An 8,268-nucleotide genomic window follows, 5' to 3' on the forward strand; every position below is an offset into this window, starting at 1 on the left:
GCAAGCCTCTTGCCAAATAAGGACTTGTTTACTCTAAAGCAGAAGAATGGCAGGCACCATCTTTAAGGTGCAGCAGCAGCGCTCCACAGTTCCCCCTTTTGTTTTAATGAAAAGCAGTTACTGTTCAATCAAGCAAGTTTTATTACGTAGGATCTCACGATCAAGGGGCAGACAGGCTTAAACCATGGCACTCACTCTACTGGGTGTAATGGGCAAAGCCCACCAGGTGCAAGAGTTGAGTCCCAGGAAACAGGCTGGACACCCATCTCGTGTGTAATGATGTCTGTAGGCCTCTAGGGGTGTAAGGGCTGTCTAAGCCTAGGAGACTTATGGGGTTACAAGTGGTTACTGTTTCAATGTCAACAACTATGTTTGGGGAGATACACCAGCCTCAATGGCTTGAAAGGCACGTACCACCAGAGCCCTCTCACGTCTCTGGGCTCTTGTCATCTGATAGATGTAAAATAGGCAGAGTGTACAGACACCTACTAGGGCAACAGCTAGCACTCTTATTCTTGCCCACTCTTTAAGATGAATCATTGTTTGATGAATTTACATAGTCAGTCTCTCAGCCATGGAGATATCCACACGAGTGGAGTTGATAGTTACAATTGCCATCCTTAAATTCTTAATTGCCATTCTTAAATTCTGCATTAAATCATCAAAGTTTCTTAACTAATTTCTTGTAGACAAATATCTAGAAAGATTAGCTGTATGAGACATATTATTATAGGGGACCGAAGTAACACACAATCTTTTCATCTTCTATTTACACCCAAGCTGGGCCAGCTGTCATATGGTATCAACTTGTTCTTGTACCAAATCAATACGTTGATTCAAAATCAAAAGGCCGCCTTTCAACTGAGCATTAAGGGATCTCTGAGTTCAACTACTTGAGGAGAGCCCGGCGAGAATTGATATAACACGGGCTCTTGTTTACCAAATAGGTCTCACAGTTTGTTTTAAACTATCAGTAAACACATTTGGGGCCCCAGTTATAGGGGTAGTTGATGTAATCTTTGGAAAGATCACAGAATGTTCTCTAAAGAAGGATTGAGCATCTTGAAAAACTGGGCAGGCGAGCTAGCTGGAGCTCTGACCTCACTGCTCGCCAAACCTCTGGGTAAAAGAAGAGTCTTGGATCCCCACTGTTGATTGGATTATAGGGGGGAGGCACTGACAGTACACAGCCTGGGGGCCCTTTTTCAGTCTCTGGCCCCCTTTTCTTCTGTTTCTTCTTAAGGGAGCTTTTCTCTATCTTCTCAATTAGATCTTGTAATTCTTCATCTGTATAAGACCAATCTATATCTGAGTTCTCTTTTTTTGATTTCACTGACAGCTCCTCTTTCAGCTGTTCTAGAGCTGTCTGCCCTTTTTCAACTGTCTTACAACACTTCTGATCTTTTAGGCAGCTCTCTTTAAATTGGGCTGACCCCTCTATCTCATACACCTTAGAACTAACAGGTCCAACTATAGACTGAGGATTTGTTCTAAACAGTCGAATTGAAACATTTCTTCTCTTAAAGATACAATGTTGGTTCTGTTCTCTCTGCACTCGGCACTCCTGGTAAAAGGCCATCTATTTAAGGAACATGGGTGAGGGGAACACAGCCTTGACCACCTCCCTCTAATCTCTGAGGGTGAGAGTCTGGTGGGCAAAGCCCTCAAGGATGGTCTCTACCCAGTGTGAATGAGGGCTATCTTCTGTCACTGTTTTCTTTAGTTCTCTAAGATCTTGGGCTTCCCAGGGATACCAAGTTGTTGTCAGGATTAACATTAACCAGATACAGGTGGCTAGTATCTCTCAAGCTGAATTCACCCACCCCTGCATAGGGCTGTTTGTTGAAGGCAGCTCTTCCACCCCCTTAAAACAGCACTGATCTTCCAAACAACTCTTAAAGAGCTTCTACACAGGTCTTAACAGCTCTTGAAGAGTCAGAAAAATTGAGTTTGATAATAACAGCTCTGGGAGAGCCAGAAAAATTGAATACAAAGTGCCCATGGCTATTTTTGTTACTTTTACTTTTTTTGTTACTTTTCTTTTACTTTTAGTTCACTACTCTTTATAGCCTCTACTTCCTAGGTCTTTATTGCTCCAACCTGGAGACCTTATTTTATTGTCTCTACTCTCGAGATCTTTATATATGAAGCCTCCTTCCGAGGACCTTAATATATGAAGTCTCCTTCCGAGGACCTTAATAGATGAAGCCTCCTTCCGAGGACCTTAATAGATGAAGTCTCCTTCCGAGGACCTTAATAGATGAAGCCTCCTTCCGAGGACCTTAATAGATGAAGTCTCCTTCCGAGGACCTTTCCACTGACGGGCCCCACTTACCGGCCACTTACCGATCGATCAATTGCCCTGTCTGCTACTGGTTCTGGAACTCCGGGAAATCTAAAGGATTCCCCGTACGGGCCACCAGTTGTGTCGCACCGATCACCCTGACCAGCAGGGAAGAAAGACTAGCACACCAGTTCTTTCCAGCAACAGTTTACTCAGGAGCTGTTAGTTACATGAGAATCAAGGGTGTGCCCCAATGGTCTGTGAGTGTTGCTTAAATACCCTTCGTAGGACTGCCCATGAGCCCATACCACATCTTGTGTTATCATTGGCTACAGAGTCATGACAAAAGATCAGGCCACTGGCAGGTGCAAGCCTCTTGCCAAATAAGGACTTGTTTACTCTAAAGCAGAAGAATGGCAGGCACCATCTTTAAGGCGCGGCAGCAGCGCTCCACAAGCCTTGAAGTTCTGGAGTGTCTCCGAGTGTTACTGATAGAGCACAGTAAGGCTTGGGAAGGCATTAGGGAAGCAGGCTGAGAAGGTGCACTAGGAATCCTCGCTTACCAGTGGAAGGAGTGAGAGATCAGCATAGAGGGTACAGAGGTTGGGGAGAGTGTCTGGATCCCATGTGTGCTGGGGGCCTGATCTCTGGACGTCCAGGCTACTTAGCCCCAGCAGTGCTTCCTTAGGGTCAGTTTCTCCTCCCCAAGAGAGGAGAGCAGATCAGGCCGCGGAGAGGAGTGCAGTGTGTTGGGGGGAGGACAGACGGGGACACCCTCTTTATCTTGCAGGAAGTTCAACCAGCTTTAGTTGCACTGGTAGGATCTTTTTCTCCAAGGATTTAACTAGAAGCTTCTGTTGGGCTTCACTTAGCACTGTCACAACCTCAAGGAAGTAGAGGATGGCTCCATAGCGTCCTTTGACAGCAGGACATCTTTGGGGAGTGCTTCCCAGGTCACTTGTCTAGAGCCCCTTCAGGCACCAAGCTCCCGGAACTCTTTTTCCTCTCCTAGGAGATGTCTGAGGGAAGTGAGTAGGGAGCTTCGCTCCACTTGACTCAATTTCTCCACTTCTTGAGTCTCCCGCTGAACCTCTTCTTTTAATGTCTTGATCTTCTTGCCTCTCCCCTAGGGGCATAGTTAATGTGGCAGGCACCCCTTCAGCTGGTGCCCTCTCACCCTGTACCTACATTCCTGTAGGCTTCCTCAGGACCTGGTGCCTTGCTTCCAGCTTGAATCTCTCTTATTTGTCTCTTAATGCATTTGCTTTATTAATAGTCCTCCTCTTGTCAGTATAACAGTTCTTGCTGTCACTTTTTAAAATGTGCCTCTGAGGGTTGTACTTTTGCCTTTGTACTTTTTTTCCCCTAGCGCCTTTGTTAGATTAAAAGGAATTCAGCTAGGCTTGAAAATGAGGAGAGTGGCTGAGCACCAGGGGAGTCTAGTGGGAGGAGTTTGTGGCTCAGCTCCACCTGCCTGGGTCTGTGAGGGCTGGGCCTGTAAGGGCTTGATTTGTGAGGGCTGGGTCTGTGAGGGCTGGGTCTGTGAGGGCTGGGTCTGTGAGGGCTGGGTCTGTGAGGGCTGGGTCTGTGAGGGCTGGGTCTGTGAGGGCTGGGTCTGTGAGGGCTGGGCCTGTGAGGGCTGGGCCTGTGAGGGCTGGGCCTGTGAGGGCTGGATATGTGAGGGCTGGGTCTGTGAGAGCTGGGCCTGTGAGGGCTGGATATGTGAGGGTGGGCCTGTGAGGGAGCTTCACCTGAGGTGCTGTTGTTCCTAGTTTGGCCACTAGGTTGTATTGTAACCTGTTTTGTGCTTTAGAAGCTATGCTGCTGCTATATTGGTTGTACTTTTCCCTCAGTTACTTAACCAGAATATACCAGTTTAAGCCCAGGAAATTCTCCTTTTGTCTCAGAAGAGCAAAATACGGGAAAAGTAAAGGTGAAAGAAGAAAACATGGGCGAAAGCTTGAAACTAGGTGTTTTCTATTCAAAATATATGGTCCTTTGAGAACTTTTGTTCCTCATTTTCTCGGGCTTGGAAGGGATGAGGTGAGCATGCGGCTGGCTCGCCAGCCAGAGGGTGTCTCTGCTTTTGCCTTTGGAATTCAGCCCAACAGGGTTCTATTTCTAGAGAGCGCTTTCTCTAATAGATTTTCTTCATTTTTGTTTGTAACTAAATAGACCAAAGGGAAATGGCAGTTAGGGTATATGTCATGCTAATCATTAAACAAACAAACAAACAGACAGACAGACAGACAAACAAAAAACCAACTTCCTCTTCTTCTAAGTAGAAGTAGTCAAGTTTGGGACAAAAGCCGTAAATAAACAAGTTCGGTAGTTCCCCATAAAGCTGTGAAGGGCTTTTCTCCATTGGCTTAAAAGTAAAAAGAATATCCCGGTGTTCAAGTGTGTATTGTTAGTAGTACGTATTTTGTTTTTTTTTTTTTATTTTATATTATTTTATTTTATTTTATTTTTCTTTCTGTAGGCAACACAGTACAGTAACAACTTCCAGGCTGCCGATTGGTGTGAAGCTTAAGCGGGGCCAAGAACTACCAGGCAGGAGAAGACTCAAGGTATCAACTCCCCTAAGGCTCATTTACCTACCCACTTCACTTAAACACTAGCCTAGAATTAGCTCTCCACTAGAGAGGATTCCCCTTTCAATTAACAAAGAAGCGGCATCTCTCTGATAATTTTGCTGGGTGTGCAAAAGTATAAAATGCCACTTGACAGAATACACGTGCTGCATGTCCTCTGTGCAAGCACGAGTGAGTGACAAGGAGTTCGTGGACTCCGAGGCTGAGTCTGAGGCTTTCGCAGCTCGGATGCATCCTCTTGAGAAAAATGCCATCTGCACAACAAATACAGGCATCGTTTCGGGATAATTAGCTTCTAGGGATGATTCTCCAGGGTACTGATATGCTGCCCCAGGTAAAAATAGTTTCTCTGTGTTGAGTGGTTTCTGCATTTCACATTACCATGCGTGTTTTCCTCGGCTAACCGTAAATCACAAATTCACACCATAACTCTACTAGGCATTATTGTAATTATTTTCACTGTAAATCACAGAGGCTCAGACAGATTAACTCGTTCAAAGTAACTGGAGCAAGAGAGCTGGGATCCATATGTTCATTCTGTATTACGTTCGAAGGAAAACACTGATAAACGGAGCCACAAAATGATGTGCTGGCATGTAAGGATGTACATCCGCAGGTTAAGGACATGGATTTACTCGGCTCCTGACCTTTGTGTTGTCACAGGAGGATTTCTCCTGTTGTTGTCTGGTGTCTCCTGCTTCTGTCACTCTCCACAGAAAGCTCATTGTTGCAAATGACTAGACAGTGATTCCTTGGTGTTTTCTTCGGTTACAATTCCACTATCCCAGGGTTAGCACGTTAAACGACTCATGCGATCTGTTTTCTGTAAACTAAACACAGACACTTCAATTGTTTTCTGTTGGTGGGTTGTTTTTGTCCTCTTCTTGCTGTTTTATAAAATTATCCACCTTAAGTACTAATGGTGCTCATTCCTGACTCGGGGCTGGCCCACATTTGCTTGACCTGAGCAGACCATCACACATTGGGAAGGTGTAACAAAGGACGTTCTTTGCCTTAAGGTGGAGGAAGCAGAGGCAGAGGGTGGGGTCAGCAAGGAATTACAGCCTTCAAAGTGTATCTTCAGCCAACAGTTTCTCTCAGGTATGCCCACCTCTCAAATCCTCCGCCTTACGAAATCTACCACGTAGGGACCAAGAGAGCTCAACGTGTGAGTGTGGGGGAGGAGGGGTCTATTTTGTATCTAACCACACACGAATTGTTTTTATATCCCATATATTGAAAACTTCTTCTCTGAGATTATTGCTTATTTCTTCAGTCTCAGTCCTACATCTTTTGGTGAATAGAGATTTCTATTTGGTGAATAGAAATTTCCTCTGAGTATAGAAAAAATAATCTTCTTGTCCTTCTGTTGTGGCTCTAGCATCACAGAGACGACGGTTCTCCACAGCTTTGAAATTTATGTTTTGCCTTTCACATCTGGCGATTTAACACCTTTGGGACTGCTCTCCTACTTCATGGAGGCCGGAGACCTAACTTGGAATGCAGAACTGGTTGTCCTGGAGCCTTATGTGACTGCATCTCCTTTTCAGAGGTTTGTAGAGCCAAGCCATTGTAAACCACTTACACATGTATGCTTCACACGTGGCTTTCTCTGCTGTTGGATTTCTTGATCATTCGTGTGCCATTACTACCAGATCTTAATTCTAATTTTATGATAAAAATTTACAACTGAAAGAGCTAATTTCCTAACCCAAGAAACGTCGGTATTATCCTTACTTATCCTGTGTATATTTTAAAATAAAACTATAAAAATTTACCAAACTCTGTTTGAGATTTCCTCCATAGAGTAATTTTATAGAGGTGTCATTTAAATATCATATATTTATGACTATCTTATATTATTACTTTATTTATTTAAATGAAATATATATTATATTTATTTGGATGATAGCTTGCTGGCAGCTTAATAATACAGAATATCTTATTTCATGAATATAATGTTTCATTATTTATATAAGGCCTATTAGGAAGACAATTTGCACTATTGTAACAATAAAATTGATTTTTTATATATTGATTTTTAAAAATAAATGAATTGAAATATAATTTCCATGTGACTAAAAGTATTGCAATAATTTGTATGTGGATATTTGTATAAACTTGAGCTTTTAAGAAGTCAAGTAGAAGCCGGGCGGTGGTGGCGCACGCCTTTAATCCCAGCACTTGGGAGGCAGAGGCAGGCGGATCTCTGAGTTCAAGGCCAGCCTGGTCTACAGAGTGAGTTCCAGGACAGCCAGGGCTAAACAGAGAAACCCTGTCTCAAAAAATATATTAAAAAAAAAAAAAAAAAAAAAAAAAAAAAAAAAAAAAAAAAAGAAGTCAAGTAGATACCTCCAAATATGGTTGCTGGAGTGTATGATATAACTACAGTCAGTTTTACAATTATTTTACATTTCCCATCAAACATTTTTTACTGCCCACACACACTTTATTAAGCTGTATTTTCCTTTAGTTTAAGATGACCTTTAATGTTTCTTGTGGCACACACTTAAATTATGTTTTCCACTCTACAAATATTGAGTTTTCCCCTCACTCTCTGTTCTTAATTTCTATTTAGTTTCAGGGTAATATGAAAATATATATTTTAAAATGATATGTATGTATGTATGTATGTATGTATGTATCTATCTATCTATCTATCTATCTATCTATCAATCTATTGTGTGTTTAAGTCTTAAGAATGTAGCCTGTCTTGGTAATATGCTATATGACCTCACAAATAATGTATATTTAACCCTTTTTGGGTGGAGTATTCTATAAATGACTCATTGATAGAGAATTTCATACATGAGTACTATATTTATGTTGTTCCCCCATTAATTTCCTCTTAAACTTTTTCTGTATCCCTCTGATTCTTCTCAAATGTTTTCTTATTCTTTTTTCTTTTTTATTATTTTCTTTCTTTACATGTCATATGATTTCTCTTTTCCCAGTTTCCCCTCCAAAAAACAAACAAACAAACAAACAAACAAAAACAACAAGAACAAACCCCTGTTCCCTCCCCTCTCCCCATGCCTGCCACCCCACCCTCTCCCACTTATTGGTCCCGGCATTCCCCTACACTGGGGCACAGAACCTTCACAGGGCCAAGGGCCTCTCTTCCCATTGATGATCGACTTTGCAATCCTCAACTATACACATGCTGCCAGAACAATCAGTCCCACCATGTATAGTCCTTGGTTGGTGGTTTTTCTTATTCTTTAATTATTATTGTGCAGTTGAAAAGTCGTGTCTGCTAGAGATGCGATTCTAATTCTACTCTAAGTAGTGTACTGATGAGTTGGGGGTGATGACGCATGCTTCTAATCTCAGCACTCTGGAGGCAGAGGCAGGTAAACCTACACACACATCTCTGTGAGTCTCAGGCCA

At 42.7% G+C, this 8,268-nt stretch overlaps 1 pseudogene; it reads right to left on the bottom strand.

Annotated features, from left to right (window-relative positions):
* Positions 1 to 2,829: 2,829 nt before the first annotated feature.
* On the bottom strand, positions 2,830 to 5,153 carry LOC116069703 (annotated as a pseudogene).
* Between the last annotated feature and the right edge of the window lie 3,115 nt (positions 5,154 to 8,268).

Source organism: Mastomys coucha, unplaced genomic scaffold (genome assembly GCF_008632895.1).
Source record: "Mastomys coucha isolate ucsf_1 unplaced genomic scaffold, UCSF_Mcou_1 pScaffold1, whole genome shotgun sequence".
Lineage (NCBI taxonomy): Eukaryota > Metazoa > Chordata > Mammalia > Rodentia > Muridae > Mastomys > Mastomys coucha.